Below are 17,572 nucleotides of genomic sequence, written 5' to 3'. Positions count from 1 at the left end.
TAGAGGCATTCAACATGAGAGACTGTCTATTGGGAGGGGCACTTCCAGGCAGGTTGATGGGCTCCTTTGCAGTTTTTCTGGGTCATCCCCACTTACATGTCTAATAGGCAAACCTAGCAAGTCCAAAAACTGAACTCCTGGCCACCCTACCCCTATGAGACAGTTTCTACTCTCCCAACAAGGGGTTCAGGCCCCAAGACTCTGGCCTAAAGAGGGCTACAGTGTGGAAGACAGAGATAGGAGAACAGCCATCACACATAAGACAAAGTCCACTTGGAAAAGGAGCCCCTTCCTAGAGGGATGAGTGTCACTGGCCACCAGTGGCTACTGTCTCTCTGAGGAGATGGATGGGAGCGGTGATACTCTCTGATGGCCAGAGTTCCCTGGAGGCCCTCCGCCCTGACAGAAACTTTCGGGCAGACCGGCTAGGTGTGGAAGAACATGATGAGGTGGGGAGGTGTCATTTTTCAGTATAACCCAAATCTCACTAGTTTTTTCCCCCTGCTGGCCTGAAAGAAGAACAAACACCTCAGACTCTCAAGCATCCAAGGGCCCAGTAGGCCAGTCAGCAGCAGGTGGACTCTCCCAGTTTCTTGCTGCTGCTGCTGCTGCTGCTAAGTCGCTTCAGTCATGTCTGACCCTGTGTGACCCCATAGATGGCAGCCCACCAGGCTCCACCATTCCTGGGATTCTCCAGGCAAGAACACTGGAGTGGGTTGCCATTTTAATTCCCACTAAATTAGCACCTTTGTCACCTATGAAAGGTCCCCTTGGGGAAAAGAAGTCTCTTCAGGAGTCTGCTGATGATGCAAGGCCCTGGTGTGAAGGAACCGGTCTCTTGCCCAAGTCTCCCCTCAGCCCATCCTGAGGCCCGTCCACCGCTCCCAGCTCAACCACCCTCAGCGCTCCCTTCTATGCGAGGAAAACCAGGAGTGTGGCTCTCAAAGCTCAGCCTATCCTTTGGCCTGTCCACTGGTCCCTGTCTTGTAACCTCCTTGAAAGTGGGACCACGTTAGAAATAACCCTCACTGGATGAAAGACTGAGTGAGTGAGTGACAGTCACTCAGTCGTGTCCAACTCTTTGCAACCCCATGGACCGACCGTAGCCCACCAGGATCCTCTGTCCATGGAATTCTCCAGGCAAGAATACTGGAGTGGGTTAACATTCCCTTCTCCAGGGGATCTTCCTCACCCAGGGATTGAACATGAGTCTCCCGCATTGCAGGCAGATTCTTTACCGTCTGAGCCACCAGGGAAGCCTTGGATGAATGGCTACCCGGATAAAGTATTCAGGCCTGGCTCAGGGCCCTGCAGAGTGTATGGCGAGTGTGGCCGGGCTTCATGCAGGGGCCTGCAGCAAAGCGAACAGGGTCAGGGCTGCCTGCAGATGTGCTCTGCTCCTCCCAGGCCACACAGGAAGCGGAGGGTGGCTCCGGGAGATGTGAGGCATGATAGCCCCACTCAAGTGCACAGCGAGTGTGTGGGGACCATCAGGGGCCCAGGAATCCTGGCCGTGGCTGGGCACCCTTGGGAGCCTGGCGGAGATACACCCAGGACCTGGCAAAGTGCCAAGACCCAGCAGGTGTTCGACACAGGTTTGTTAGAGTAAAAGTAGTCTCTTTGTCGCATCTTCCCCTCCATCCCCGATTGATTAATCCCAGCAGCGGGCTGGGGTCAGGTGGCCTGGGTCTCCCAGACAGCGAGGGGAGCTGGAGGGACTCCAGAGGTAGCAGCCAAGCTGCTTCTCCTCTCACCCACTCCTGAGCCCCCTACTGCCTGGACTCGGCTTTGGAGAGGACTTCAAAGATATCCAGGGCAAGCCCTGCCCTGGGCCAGAACTTTCACATACATGTCCTCTTTTTCTCCTTCCTCCTACCCTGCGAGGAGGTTCCCTGCATGGGTTCCGAGCCACTGAAAAGGTCACCAGAGGTAGGCATGTACTTCAGAGCCAAAGAACACACTATGTGAAACCAAGACCTCTGTTACCTACAAACTCACTCACCAGTGTTCTTATTCCCCTTCTGCAGATGAAGATGTTGAGACACAGAGTATGTGACTTGTCCAAGCAATTAGACCTGTCTAGTGGCAGGGTTTGGTCAAAGCTATAGTTTTGCCAATAGCCACGTGTGGATGTGAGAGTTGGGCCATAAAGAAGGCTGAGCACTGAAGAATTGATGCTTTTGAACTGTGGTGTTGGAGAAGACTCTTGAGAGTCCCTTGGACAGTAAGGAGATCAAACCAGTCAATCCTAAGGGAAATCAGTCCTGAATATTCATTGGAAGGACTGATGCCAAAGCTGAAACTCCAGTACTTTGGCCACCTGAAGAACTGACTCATTGGGAAAGACCCTGATGCTGGGAAAGGTTGAAGGCAGGAGGAGAAGGGGACAACAGAGGATGAGATAGTTGGATGGCATCACTAACTCGATGGACGTGAGTTTGAGCAAGCTCTGGGAGCTGGTGATGGACAGGGAAGCCTGGTGTGCTGCAGTCCATAGGGTCACAAAGAGTTGGAGATGACTGGCAGGATCACTGCAGCCCAGGGGTTGGGCCCTTGGGTGGGAGGCAAGAATTATCATCATAAATTGGGGATGGGGCCTATGGAGGCTGGATTGAAACCACTGACTAATGCTCTCATTCACTGAGAACTGTCCACCCCACCACCAGTCCCCAAGGTGAACTGCAAAGGCTGACTGTCCATGCCTCCTCAGTACTAAAGGAAAAGAGAGCAAGGTACCTGGATGGCTCCATTGCAGTCTCTTCTTGACTGGCTCAAGCAGGAAAATGTCAACATCAGTAGTAATCAAAGACAGTCCCAACCCATGATGGTTTGACTTAAAACCTTTTGACTTTACAATGCTGTGATATTCATCCAGTAGAAACTATACTTCGAATTGTGGATGTTGATATTTTCCCAGACTAGTAATACACAGTAGGATCCTCTCCTGTGATGCCAGACAGTGGCAATGAGGTGCAGCTCCCAGTCAGTGATACCATCACAAGGGTAAACAAGTGATACACTCACAACCATTTTGCACCCATTAAGCCATTCTGTTTTTCGCTTTCAGTACAGTCTTCAATAACTAACATGAGATACTAAACACTATTATAAAATACGTTTGTCTTAGATGATCTTGCCCAACTTTAGGCTAACGTAAGTATTCCTGATCACCTGTAAGGTAGGCAAGGCTAAGCTATGATGTTCAGTAGGTTGTGCTGTGCTGTGCTGTGGCTCAGTCATGTCCAGCTCTTTGCAACATCATAGACTGTAGCCTACCAGGCTCCTCTGTCCATGGGATTCTCCAGGCAAGGAGGGTTGTCATGCCCTCCTCCAAAGGATCTTCCAAACCCAGGGATCGAATCCAGGTCTCCCATGTTGCAGGTGGATTCTTTACCATCTGAGCTACCAGGGAAGCCTGTTCAGTAGGTTAGGTGTATTAAATGTGTTTTTGACCTAAAAATATTTTCAACTTATGATGCATTTATCAGGACATAACCCTATCATAAGTCAAGGAAGATCTATATAGCCCTAAGCACTGTCCACTGCATTTCTGACCAGACCCTCACAGGCCCATAGTCCTTCAAGAATGGAGCTCAAGGCTTGTGGCTCCTGCCTCATTTAACTGTCACAAAAATGCTTACAAGGAGGGTGCCATGCTGCTAAGTCACTTCAGTCGTGTGCGACCCCATAGATGGCAGCCCACCAGGCTCCCCCATCCCTGGGATCCTCCAGGCAAGAACACTGGAGTAGGTTGCCATTTCCTTCTCCAATGCATGAAAGTGAAAAGTGAAAGTGAAGTTGCTCAGTCGTATCCTACTCTCTGTGATAGTTGCAATTCACAGATGAGATATTTAGAATAAGATATACACATAAGTTCTATGTGCTAGCTATGATTCATCAAGACACTTAAGAGAATGCTCAGAGAAGAGCTAGACTCTTGTCACTCATCCTTGGGATGAGTGGGTTCTGAAACAAAATAACCCCTGGACCTCCTCACTCCAGGTGACACATTCAGAGATGAGATGACTGGCCCATAGCCTGACCCAGGCAGGGTGAACCTTTCCCACTCAAAGTTGGGCCCAGCAGTTCTATCCGATACCCCTGGTCTCTTGGCTTATCCTGTCCTCCTGCCATGGAGAAAGCACAGAGTGAAGGGCAAGAATGCTGGGCTCTAGGCCTCACTCTGCTCTCAGCCCTTCAGGGGGATCTGGACTAAGGCAAGGGGTTCTTGACGCACAGACTCCATGGGGTTCAGGGGGTCTAAGAGCCCTTTAAGGCAGAATACAAAGTCTAGTGTCAACTGATAAACGTGGATTTTTCTGGGGATGGCTTTTGTCGGTCCTTCTGAGGGGGTCTGTAAATCAAAAAAGTTATGAACCCAGGCCTGGTTGGGGTGAGGCCTGGTTATCTTGAAGATCCCTTCCATTCCTTCTTGGGCTATATGCATTTAAACAGAAACTCCACTCCTCATCTTTCAAGGCTAACTCAGCAGCCACTCTTGAATTTCTTGATTCTTCAACTGAAACACAAAGTGGGGACCCAAACGGTCTCGCAGGGTCTCTCCTGCCTTCATCTTCCTTGCTAGCCTGCCAGCTCCCAAAAGGGAGCGGGGCCAGCCCAGGGCTGAGATGGCAGAATACACCAGTATACCCCATGGTCAGTCCTGTGTTCTGCAGTACTGCAGCCCACAGCCTCTGTTCACTGGAAGGCAGAGGCTCTCGGTGTTTTGGACCACAGGTGTATCTGAACTGAAGTCCACCCCTCTCCTCAGCAACCCTGGAACTTCACTGAGCCATGCTCCCATGGGGAAACTAGTTTTCATTAAATCGGGTAGAGGAGCCAGCCAAGTCAAGAAGCAAATTAAATAGAATGCACATGGAGGGTAAGGGAGATCAGGCTGTCCCCTGCAATCCCTGGCTGACCAATGGTGGGGGAGGGGGAAGCTGGGTTCCTAAGGGTCCAGCAACTGCAGCAGTAGGAGCTGGGGGTGGAGAGTGGGGGCAGTCCTGGCCCAGATAATAAGCAATTGTTAATGTGATCCATATGGATCCTGACTGGCCTCTCTGTTTAACAGGATGATAATGGCAGAGAAAGAATGCTGGTCTGTGGGGAAAGGAAGGGGCAAAGTCCTCCCGGACTTGGGGGTGGGGGAGGGTTGGCCAGGAGGAGGAGGAGGAAGAGACCCACCCAGGGACCTCCACCCACCCAGGAGCATGGAGCTATTTGCCTGGAAGGCCATGGTTTGCAGGCTGCCCTAACGAAAACCCTTTTATTCAACCAACAAATATTTATAGAGCACCTACAAAGTGCCAAGCCCAGTGGGGATGGGGTGCAGGGAAGTATACGCCCCACCCCTGGCCTCCTGGAGGCAAAGCCTTGTGCCAGTACAGCCTCCGAGGCTGAGGGGAGGCACAGGTGCAGGGCTAGAACATGCAGAGAGGAGTGAGTGCCTAGAGCTGGGGGCTCTGGGGGAGGCTACATGGGGGAAGTGTGGCGTCCGAGTCGGGCCTTGAAGAATGAGGAGGCTGCGGAGGGACAGGGACAATGGGAAGGCATTTGGCTGAGGGAACAGCAAGAGCAAAGGCAGAGAGGCGTGAAATTGCGTGGAGAGTCTGAGGTCTCTTCAATAAAGCGGGAGCCCAGGCAGGGGAGGGGAGGGGATTCTTGCTCCATAAAAAGCTGCGGCCATGGATGACGGAGAGCAAGGCTCTGAGAACACCACACTCGGGTCGGGTCCCTCTCCTGCCCCGTTCCAGGCGGAGCACTGGACTTGTCCACTCACCCCATCCTCAGCCCCGCCCACCCTTACGCCATGGCCAGGCCCTCGGAGACCAAACGTATCCATGTGTCTCTCAGCCCTCCTCTTCCCCTGAGGAGATGGGGGTCCCCTTGAAAAGTGGAGGTCACTGGGCCTCCCCCAGGAGCCACTCCACTGTCCCCACAGAGCTAATTCCCTTTGGCCCAAGAGGACTTTCCTCAAGAAGACATTACAGGGAGGACACAAGGGTCGCTCCTTAACAGCGGTGGTTGCTGCGGACTCCCAAGGAATCGAGTGGAAATAAATGAAATGGCGTTAAATATGGGAGAGGGGGATTTACGAGGCCTGTCACCCGGCGGAGCGAGGCCGGCAGGCAAGCCCCGCCCCTTTGTCGCCCACCCCAGGAAGTCCGCCCCGCCCCCTGCCCCGCGGCTCGGGCGGCCGCCGGGTACCCGCGCGCGCCGAGGTCCCGCCGCGCTCAACCTCGAGCCGCCCAGCGCGTCCGTCCTCCCCGCCTACGGAGCAGCGGAGGACGGTGTTTGCTCCCGGCTAGGAGCTCCGGGAGGGGGGCTCTGAGGAACCCCAGCCCGGCCTTTCCCAGGAGGATGCACCGGGGTTCAGGTTGGACTCGGGGAGGGTCTGGGGCTCCCTGTGCACGGTCAGAGTTCTTTGGACCACCGCACCGCCTGGCCCACTACAGCAACTCCTCAGGGAAGGCTCTGGGCCCCCAGACCGAAAAGTTCTCGCGCCCTGCGCAGCCCAGAGTGGGGTTCGAACCGGGTCCCCATTCCTTGCTGCCAGGCCGAGGGCTGGAGTCCGCTTAGCCTCTGCAGCCCTGGCGGACGACAACGCAAACATTCTTCCGTCCTCTATTCTCCTCCAAATTAGGTATCCATGGAGACAGGGCCTGGCAGCCTGACAGCCCCACGGCCTAATCCTGATTTAGTGACCGTCCCTTTAACAGCCCACCCACCCCTCCGCTCTGGGCTCCTGGCTGCCGCTGGGCGCAGGCTCCAGGCCGCTTACACTCGCCCCCGCGCAGACCCCTTCCCAGGCCTTCTCCGCCCAAGAGGCCACCGGACTGGAGGGGCCCGAGGAGGAGGCCTACATTTCCTGCGCACCTACTGTGTGCCCAACCCTAGCGGAGGACCCTCTACAGAGCGGGGTCCTTAGTAAGGGAATCTCTGTGTAGATCAAGAGAGGGCTCTCGGAGTGGGGAAGTTTAAAGGGCTCTAGGGAGAGAGCCGGGAGCTTAGAGGGTCTCCCAAGCAGCCTGTAGCCCAGGGGTAAAGGTAAGTGCGGCTTCCCTCACTCGGAGATGGGGGCTATGCTCTCCCGGGCCAGAAGAGAAGAAAGGCAGCGGGTGGGCGTGAGACGCAGGGCCCCAAGTGGCCTCGGTCTCCTGTCACTGCCCCGTCACGATGCTGGGGAATCTCCGGGCCTGGAACCCAGCCCCCACCCCCCTCCCTCACACACAGGGGCCGCTGGACAAAGACCTGACGGAGTGGGAGGGGCCTCGGGCCGGTCCTCGGGCTCCGGACACTGGATCCTTCTGGGACCCGAACCTGCAAATTCTGGGTCCCCACCCCCCAATCCCGCAGGCTCCCCCCAGAGCCTGCCGCTCGCTACTGCTGCAGCCTCCACACCAAACGGGGCGGCGAAGAGGGTGCCCGTCGGCGGCGAGAGGAGAGCCCCTTCCCTGCCCGCCCCCTCCCCGCGGGAAGTGACCCGCAGCTCCCACGCACCCGCCTGGGTCTCTCGCTGGCCTTGCCCTTCGACCCCCGCCTCGTCGAACCCCGCGACCAGCAGCCCCCGCCCTCTCCGGCCCTCGCACTGCCCCGCGCCCGCGGACAAAGCTCCGGACACCCCGACCGAACGGTCACCACCCCCTGACCTCGGCCCGCCCGCGCGCTCCCGTGCCTGCCCCCGCCGGGCCCGCGGCCTCGTACCTCGGCATCCCGGCCGGGTCCTAGGTGAGTGTGCGCGGCCTGAGGGGGCGTCCGGCCCCGGGGCCGGGGCGCGGGCCGGGGGCGACTGGCCGGGGCTGGGGGGCAGCGGCGCTCACCATCCTGGAGCCGCTACTGCTGCGGCTGCTGCGGCCGCCGCGGGCGGGAGCAGGACTGGGCAGTGGGGGTGGCCGGACAAGGGGCCGCCCCGGCTCCCCCCGCAGGCAGGACCCCCACCCCCACCCCCTCCTCCCCTCGCCCGCCCCCAGCGCCCTCCCTTGCAGGCCTTTGCTCCCCTCCCCTTTCCCTGCTCCTCCCCTCCCCTGCTGCCCCTCCCTTCCCCCAACTCCCGCCCCTTCCCCGGCCCTCTCCACCCCCGGCCACTTCCCCGCCCTCCCCTCCTCGCCCCCGCCCCGCCCCCATCTCCCCTAGGCTCGCCCGGCCCCTCCCCTCCACCAGCCGGCCTGGCCCCGCCCCTCTCCTCCCCTAGCTCTAAAATAAATTAGCCACAGAGGGGGAAAAAAGAGCAAATGACCCTTGGTGTGGAGTGTCCTTGCGCCACTCTCAGGCCCGCCCCCGCCTCTCCTGGGCCTCTGGAGCGGGAAGTTGGGGTGGGGGTGGAGGCCGGGCCGGGTGGGGAGCGGTCCCCGAAGGGGGAGGCCGGGACTGAGCAGTAGGGCGGCCGAGCGTGTCCGCCGGGTGTGAGCGGCTTCCTGGGTCGAAGGGCAAAGGGGAAAACAGCAGGCCCGGCCCGCCCCGTCCGCTAGCTGCCTTCGACCCCCACTCCCTGGACTGCCTCGGCCTCTCGGCCAAAGCCTGGTGGACTCACTCTTTCATTCCCACCCTCCCACCTGCCCCAGGTGAACTGTTGGCTTTGCCAGCCCGGATGCACAGAGTGGGTGGGATACACGCAGCTCAGCAAGTCCACTGCTCTGCGCGGACTCCAAGTGGGGTGGGTTCGGGGAGAAAACCGAGGGCCCAGGAGGTGGGCAATGGAGGGTGGGATGTGATGTCTAAACTGTGAGCTTCACTGGAGGGCTCTCCCCAAGAAGACGGCAGCCACACTGAGTCAAGCAAGATGAATCCCGCACCTGTGATCTGCTTAAGAGTTGTCCAAAGGCGTTCATTGATGAGTGCATTCATTCAAACATTGCGAGCGTCCACTCTGTGCTGGGAACACCTAGCGTCCCAAAGGCACATCCTTCTCCTGGGGCAGTACCTCCGAGGGTAGAATTCCGTCAGACACAGTGACTCAAGGCTTCAGCAGCGACCCAGACAGGAAAGGAAACCTGCAGAGCGAGCAGCCCACAGAACCCACTTTGCCCCAGGAAGTTGTAGGAGAGAGATCCAAGCTTAGGTCGGAAATTCCAGATACATTTCCTCCTTAGGAGATGCTGAGCACCACGGGTCCCAAGATCGCCTGTGCTCCCACGCAAGGGCAGTGCTTGTGGGTGTGTCTTCTGAGATGTTTTTTGTTTCCTTCCGGCGCTGCTCACCCTCTCTGAGCACTAGCTGGACAAGGTTACCCTTGTGCTCTCACTCCAGCTGCCCAGTAGTGTTCTGTCCTCAGTGTTTTGTAGAATTCTAAACTCTCCCCTTCCCTTCTGCCAGTAGTGGTTCCTCTGGGGTCTCACTAGCCCTCTCTGGTAGCTGTGGGTTTTGATCTCCCAAAGTAAGTACCCTTAAGGGAAACCAGGAGGCTCCTATATTTTCCCCAATCCACAGAAGAAAGCAAGACAGGAATCCAGGCAGTTTCTGGAATTCACCAAAGTCAGGATCTTCTCGGACCCCAGAACTCTCTCTTCCTCTCTACTCTACATCCCTAGGACCACACCTTGGCACAGGGTCAGAATGGTGGGGCATTTGAAAACTCTGGCTTCAAAATTGGAAAGGCAGAAGAAATGGAGCCATAGCTGCTGTCGGAAAACTGAACCCCAAGTTGAAGGGACAAACCTGAGACAACGGAGGGAGAAGGAATTTGTTGAGAATTTTTTTACTGATGGGGTATCTGAGGACCAGAGAGAAGACACGCTTGGGGTCACCCAGCAAAGTTGAATCTAGAATCGACTGTACTCTTTCCACCCTATCTGTCAGGGTCCCTAAGGGTCAGGGGCAGGAATAAGGGGAATGTCCACATGAGCTGAGTGACCCCAGCCAGCAGCACTGGTGCCTGGAGGCCAAGACTGGCATTGCTAGGGCAGTGTGGCTAGGTGTCAGTGGAGGCCATGCTCCTCCAGGCTCCAGGGTGGGGTGGATGACAGGAGTGCGGGTGGAGGAAGGAGTTGATAAGGTGCTCCCCTGGAGCAGCGATGGGGTTCTCCATCACACACACCCCTCCCCCATTCCTCCAGAGCTGGTATGAAAGATGAGGTTAGACCTCAGGAAGGCCTTCCCTAAGATAGCATACTGAGAGGCCTTTACCAGACTTCAGGACGGAAAGGGCTGCAACTTGGAGGCACTGAATTGTTTCTGATAGGCAAACAGGCATAGGTTGACTTATGTTAGTAGATGGAGGTGAGGTTGATCTGGTCACTCCTCTGCCCACCAGGCTCAGGCAGTGAAGTGTGGCTCCTCCTCCCCAAGCTCGTTAAAGTCCTGTTAATACATCATCCAGCCTCCTGGGCTGACAAATACTCAATCCTGGCAAATGGCCCTTCATCATGTCTGCCCTCCTGGGCGGGGCCTTGGGGGAGGGTCTGTTCTCTGAGGACTCCTGACTGTCCCCAGTTGAGGGCGAGGGATCTGTGCCCTAAGAGCCCCCTGCTGAGGACAGATTCTGGCTGGTCTTGTGATCATCCCGGGGTAGGTCAAGTGCCTGGCGATGGATTGGATAATGATAGTGGTAGTGTTGACGGTAATGCTCTGCTTGGCCTCTGCAGAGAGCCCTCCATTCTTTCCCAGCCCTTTTGCTCATGTGACATCCAAGGAGGAGGCAGACACTATGCTTGGGCATGCTGAAAAGGCGTGCACGTGTGCGTGTGGGTGTGAGACATGGGTTTGTGTGCAGAGGTGTGTCTGTGTGATCTTCCTGGCCCAGAGACTTGCTTGCAGCAAGGCCTTTCTGAAAACATCAAGGAAAATAACCCCTGCCGGCCCAGGGAGAATCAGCATGAAGGGTTTTGAAGGGAGAAAGAAGAAAGTTAGGGAAGATGCAGAAGCCAGAGAGGGAGGGAGGAGCAGGTGGGGTGAGAAGGAAGGAAAGAAAAGGGCCTGGGGAAGGATGGGGGTAGGGGGAGGAAGGGAGAAAGAAATGGAAGAGAGGAAGAGGAAAGGGCAGGGCGGAGAGACCTCTCTTTGTAGTCCTCTGGATCAGCCACTCAGGAGTCATTAAGAAGCAAGAAAGGAAGGAAATGTGTCCAGGCTGGGGGACTAGGGTGTGTGCCCAGAGCACACCACACCCACTGGCTACCACACCCCCCACTCACCCTGGGCTCAGGCTACTCCCCTGCAAGAGCCTTAGCCCTTCTCTTACTGGCTGTTTGGACTTAAGGCCCAGTTCCCAGTGGCTCCCCAACCCTGCTCATGCCCTCACTTACTCTTTGTGTGCTTATACCAACTTTGCCTTCCTAGTGAGCTACAGTCTGGGTCTGGGTCCAATCCCCACCTCACAGCTAGCCAAGGGCTCTTAAGAGCTTCCATGAGAATAAAAAAAGCACCCTTTCCTCTGGGCAGACACAGCTCTGTGCCAGACCACTTAAGACTTGGGGGAGGAGCTGGGGCTGGCTCTCCGTCCCCTCCTTTCCTCCAGAGGCCCAACACTTGGGGACCCACTTCCAAAATCCTCATACCTCCTCTGGCTCTGCCATTTGGTCTGTGAGCAATAGCATACCCATCCCACCCCCATCCTGGCCTTTGGGACAGCACCCCAAACGGAACTGTCATCCCACCACGTACCCCTATGATATACCGTCACAGAACCTCTCACTAAGCACCCACACCATTTTAAAACCACAGAGTCTTCCACCCTGGAGTATCATTTCCCCTATTCTGCTTGGGCAACTCCTATTCATCCTGCAGAACCCCAACTTAGATATGTCCTCTTCTGTAAAGTTTCCCTAGCTATCCTCTACTCCCAGCAGAGCTGGTAACTCCTACCCCAGGGCTCTCCTAATCCTTTTTTCTAGGTTACAGGGATTGAGCCCAATAAACATCCTGCTTCCTGGAAGAACCCTTCCCTTCCTATACCCTATCCAAAGGCAGAAGACTCCACCCAAGCCTGCCTGGCTCACTCTCTCACATGCCAGCTCCTCTGGAACTCCACTGGCTTCTCCCTTCCTTAAAGCTTACAGATCCAGGGCAGAATGGGGAACTGGAAATCCAAGTGGCCCAGAGATCTCCCCCACCCCCACACTGCCCTCACTGGGGCTGGGCCTGACAGGAGATTCCCAGCACATCTGGTTGTACTTAAATCATCCAGCGCCCAACTGCTCAGGCATGTTCCCTGCTTTTCTCCCCTCTGCCCTGGCCTCTCCCCTTCCTAAATCAGCCTCCCAGGTCTCTCCTCCAGGATGCCTTCCCTGATTGGCCCAGCCTCTGTAACCACAGCCCTCTCTCCAACGAAGGAACGTCCACCATTCTGGGTCTGGGGTCTGGAAGGATCTGTACTCAAAGTGAGGAGCCCCATCCCTTCCAAGCACTGATCCTGGATAGAAACCCTCCCCTCAGGCAGGGAGAGCTCACCTAGGGCTTCGCCTCTGTGCCCTTGGCCTGTAGGGTGGCTGCCTCCAGTTACTGTTGCCTAGTGGGTAGTGGGAGCCTTTTTAAAGCTTTGGTTCAGATCCAGACGAAGAGCTGTTCCCACACACTGTCAGCCATTTTCCAAAAGGCTTTGCAAGTATTAAAGACCAAAAAGGAAATAAATACAGAACAGCAAATATAAAGAGACATGGGCTACAAAGAACTGGTTTGGGAACTACTAAAACTTACTTCACCAGGGCTCCATGTTTGAATGTTTGTTCATTCATTGTTCATTCAATAGCATGTACTAATGCCTACCATGTATTAAGTCCTGGGAACAGAGACTTGAATAACACTGTTAAGTGCACCAGAGGAACTCACAGTCAGAGGAGGAGGGGGACAGGTGCAGGGACAATGCAGATGCTGAAGTGGGCATGCGTGGGGAGGCAGTGGGATGCGGTGACTGGAGATCTGAGACCCTGGATTCAATCCTAGCTCCCCTAATTGCCTGTCGCTGCCAGCGGCAGAGGAGGAGCTCTTAGCGGCTGGAGCCTGGCTCCTCACCTGTAAAAGGTGAAGGATGTGTCCTGAGAGGGTTGTTGTAGCATTCGAATAAGACTGTGTGTGTGGAAGCACTGTGTGAAGTGCTAAGCAAGTTGTTGCTATTATTACTGGGCTCAGACACATTGCCTGTCTGATGCTCACTTCATTTTTTCTGATGCCTGAACAGCTGTCCCTGCCTACCGTTGAGAACTGGAGAAACTTCTCCTGTGGGGGGAACCCAGCCTAAGCAGCAGGCAGTTATCACACACACACACACAAACATACACACACACACACTACTTTAGTTACACAAAGCATCTTTTTACAGTATCTTCTAGAATCAGAAAATACAGACAAGCACAAAACAAAAATTTGTTTTCAAAATCAAACACTCTTTAATCCTACCACTCAGAGAAAACCACTAGTAAGATTTTGGAATAAGAGAGACTATTTTTCTAGATATGTATGTATATAGAGAGATTGACACTATTTTATAAGCTGCTTTTCTCAATAAACAAGTATTTTGAGTATCTTTTCCTATCTATACATATATTTATATCACATAATTTTTTATTGAAGTATGGTTGATTTACAATATTGTGATAGTTTCAGGTGTACTGCAAAGTGACTCTGCAATACATAAATATGTATATATCTATATTCTTGTTTCTGATTCTCTTCCATTATAGTTTATTACAAGATATTGAATATAGTTCCCTGTGCTATATGATTAATCCTTATTGTTTATATCACATAATTTTAATGACAGTTTAATATTCCATCATCTGGACATGCAAGAATTAATTTAACAATTTCCTTTGTTGTCAATTTCCTCCCCGCCCCCCCCCGCCCCCGCCCCGGAAATAAAAGCGTGATGAACTGACTTGTAACACTCACCTTTGTGCGTGTGTCCGATTAGGATCAAATTCTAGTAATAAGATGCTGGGAATGCAAATTTTTAGCTTTGAGGAGCCACTACCCCCAGGTCTCTGGGTGATACCCTCACATCTCCTCCAGGCAGCCCTCCTAGACTTGCGTTTCAGGGCCCAGTGCCTCTCCCAAGGCCCAGGCATTTTCCAACAGCTTCCTCCTTTAGCGACCCGTCCTGGAAGCCCTGAAAAATAGTGGGAAGGCCAGGAGGGGCCCTGAGTGGAGAGCACAAAGCAGGCTTGTCTGGGGCACACAGAGAGGCCCCGCCCCCTCGGGGCTGCCGCCGAACATTCCTCCTGGACAATGGCTCCCTCAGGGAATCCCGGGAATGAAAGAGGCTGGTGGCTTTCCGAGGCCACCCCCACCCGTCCTCCCACCAAGTAAAACCCGTTCTCAAGATGGAAAGATGGGGCGCTTTGCACTGGGGGCGAGGTGGGGAGGGGCAGTGCTTCCGGGTGCCTACAGCCCCCTCCTCCGCCCCCTTTATTTACCAGCTCTAATCCAGAGCGCCCCAGCCCGGGTCCCGCCCAGCCACGCTTCAGTGTAGATCTTGGGCAAGGCTTGCACCCTCTGTGAAACCGCTGCTTCTTCAACTGTAAAATCAAGGGTTTGGATCAGCGATTGCTAAATTTCCCGCAGATCTAAAGTGTCCTAAGGCAGTGACTGAGACAGGCACAGGCTCTGGAGCTAGACTGCCTGAATTCAAATCTTGGTGTGTCCTTCACCCTGTAAATTAACCCTCTCCCCTCAGCTTTCCAATCTGTAAAGTGGGTTGATGATAGATGCCCAGTCCTCACGCGGCTTTCCCAAGGAAGGATGAGATGTTCATGAAACAAACGATTGAGTCGTCAAGGATGTAGGAATCGCGATTCACACCTAACTCTAAAGCTATCTGGATCCCTAGCCCCAGTCCCCTTTCTTGCCTAATTGAGATTCTGGCCCCTGGACATTTTCCCCACAACTGGCCGCTGCTCTGGGAGATGAGGGGCAACCTATGTCCCAGGGAAGCCTCTGTCTGGCATGTTTCCACTTGCCCTTGTGTGAGCCCTAAAGCTGTAAAACTAAAAGCATGGCTTTGGGTGGGGGAGGGTGGGTACGGGTGGGTTAAAAAAAGTTTAAATATAGGAAAATTACTGTGTCAGGTCACATGTCTTTACTTTTTTTGGGAAATGCAAGTATTTCCAACATAGCCAGCAATTGCTAGGACCTTAATAACACACTGGAGGCTTAGGACTAATACACTTAAAATAGTGAGCAACATGGTTTCTGGTAAATAGTTTAGAGCTGTTGACTACAGACCCCTGCCCGACCTCCTCCTAGTCTCCCTCACACACTGTTCTCTCCTTCTCCTCACTCACTTCCTCCTCAACCCTCTCCTATACAGCTGAGTTAGAATCTTCAACTGCAAATCCCAGAAAACTGGCCTCACAATGGTTTGTACAGTAAGCAAAACACGTGATCATATTTCATCCAATTTAGATGCCACTGATATTAAGAAGCACTGTTACTTTATGTACCATTAGAAAGAAAAAGCACTGCCAATTAAACTGACATCAGGATTTCTTAGGGCTTCCCGGGTTGCTCCATAGTAGCTCAGCTGGTAAAGAATCCTCCGCCTGCAATGCGGGAGACCTGGGTTCGATCCCCTAGAGAAGGGAAAGGCTACCCACTCCAAAGTCCATGGAGTGGCAAAGAGTCAGGCACGACTGAGCCACTTTCACTCCCAGGGTGCTCAGACGGTGAAGAATCTGCCTGTGGTATAGGAGACCCAGGTTCAATCCCTGAGATAGGAACATCTCCTGAGGAGGGGAACGGCTACCCACTCCAGTATTCTTGCCTGGAGAATTCCATGGATGGACAGAGGAGCCTGGTGAGCTACAGTCCATGGGGTCACAAAGAGTTGGACACGACTGAGCGACTAACACACACATACTCACACACAATGATTTCTTATCACTTAGATTTGTATTTTACATTTACTTAAAATGTCCTTTTGAACTTATGTGGAAATACACTTTTTTTTTCCTTTGACTTTTTTTTATTCTTTGCTGCTGTGCATGAGATTTCTCTAGATGTGATGCTCAGGCTTGCCCCATGACGTGTGGGATCTTAGTTCCCTGACCAGGGATCAAACCTGCATCCCCCACATTAGAAGGCACATTCTTAACAACTGGACCACCAGGGAAGTCCCTACTTTTAAACATAAATTACTTTTGCACCTATTGAACAAGGAAGACATGGGTGAAATAAATTACTTACGAATTTCTTTCAGTTTATTACATCCAGAGTCTGATTCTTGGAATCACTTTTCAACACTGAGCTGCCAATGTTTTTCCTCATGGACTCCTCATCAGGGTAGATTTAAGGACTGGTGAGACAATATTTCTTAAATGACTGCTCCACTGAATTAAGTGTTCGTTGCTCTATTAAAAAAAAAATTACCCCAAATCTTAGCAGTTAAAAGAGACAAACATTTATTATGTTATCATTTTTATTGGTTAGGAATCTGGGAATGGTTTTGCTGGATGTTTCTGGGGCAGAGTCTTACGAGCTGGCCCTCAAGCTGTGGGCAGCAGAATCTACTTCCCACTCAGTCAGTCATCCGAGACAGAAGCCACAGCCTTTTTATATCCTAATACTGAAAGTGACATAGTGTCCTGATTTCTGCCCTATGCTAACCGATCACAAAGACCAAACCAGAACGTTGTGGGAAGGGGCTACACAGGGGTGTGACTAGCAGGAGGTGATGACCACTGGGGACTATTCTGCAGGTTTCTACCATATCCGCTGTTAACCTTGAGGCTTCCTTTTAAGCCCGCAATATTCATTCTGGAAGCCTTGATGCTGGCAGGTGATCTTGACAGATAGTTGATAAAAATTTCTAGATATCAGTCAGAACCCAGAGAGTCCTTATATGGTTTATTGACTGAAACATCACTGGGCTGCAACTGTCCAATCATGACAGCAGGAAAGTCACCAAAATGTGTACACGTGCAGCGAGGACACATGTCCAGCTGTAAAGCGCACCTGCTACCTGGCTGACAGCGGGTTAAGGCGCTGCTCATAGTCGGATGCATACTGATTTCCGAAATGCTACAATGTGACCTAATGTGCGTTTCTGAATTGATTAAACACAATACTTTGCATAAGAATGAGAAATGGTAACTCCAGAGTTGCTTAATTCAGAGGCTCAGCACCTTCTTCAGGGACCCAGGTTCCTTCCATCTTCATATCCAGCACCCTCACCATCTCTGTTGTGTCCCTAGATGGTTCCCCTCAAGTCACAAAATGCCTGAATGTAGTTCTAATCATCCCTCATGGGCCCAACTATTTCTCTCTGGTAGCTCCTTTTGAGAAAAAAGAAACTTCTCCCAGAGACGTCCAGAAGGTTTTCCCTCTCGTCTCTTTGACCAGAAATCGTTATTGCCTATGTTCATCAGTTGTAGATGTTGGCAAAATTCAGAGTGATTCAAACAATATTGAAGTTTATTCTTTCTCATATAAAAGAAGTCTGGCCGCACTCACCACCCTACGACAACGGCCCATGCTCTGTCTGTGAGTGTGCTTCTCTCTGAATAAATCCACTTCTCACCTAAAATAAATAAATTTAAAAAGTCTGAAAATGGATGGTGCTGGTGTGCTGGCTCTAAAGTTTCAGTGTCACTGGAGGCCCAGTATATCTCACATGATTTCATTCTCAAATTCACTTCATGTTCCA

At 53.1% G+C, this 17,572-nt stretch overlaps 2 protein-coding genes across 4 annotated transcripts in view; one reads left to right on the top strand and one right to left on the bottom strand.

Annotated features, from left to right (window-relative positions):
- FIGNL2 (fidgetin like 2) overlaps positions 1–7,946 on the bottom strand; it is a 29,325-nt gene extending 21,379 nt beyond the window's left edge. Inside the window, exon 1 of the mRNA XM_069584339.1 lies at positions 7,708–7,946. The gene's annotated coding sequence lies outside the window, so the exon portion shown is untranslated. The remainder of the gene's footprint in view (positions 1–7,707) is intronic.
- The window catches only part of ANKRD33 (ankyrin repeat domain 33), a 43,387-nt gene continuing 33,080 nt past the window's right edge, over positions 7,266–17,572 (top strand). For 2 of the 3 annotated variants that reach the window (XM_069584342.1, XM_069584344.1), the window contains exon 1: positions 7,266–7,731. The gene's annotated coding sequence lies outside the window, so the exon portion shown is untranslated. The remainder of the gene's footprint in view (positions 7,732–17,572) is intronic. The other variant, XM_069584341.1, reaches the window with a different exon arrangement.

Source organism: Ovis canadensis, chromosome 3, assembly GCF_042477335.2.
Source record: "Ovis canadensis isolate MfBH-ARS-UI-01 breed Bighorn chromosome 3, ARS-UI_OviCan_v2, whole genome shotgun sequence".
NCBI classification, from domain to species: domain Eukaryota; kingdom Metazoa; phylum Chordata; class Mammalia; order Artiodactyla; family Bovidae; genus Ovis; species Ovis canadensis.
This window is presented reverse-complemented; position numbering and strand designations above follow the sequence as displayed.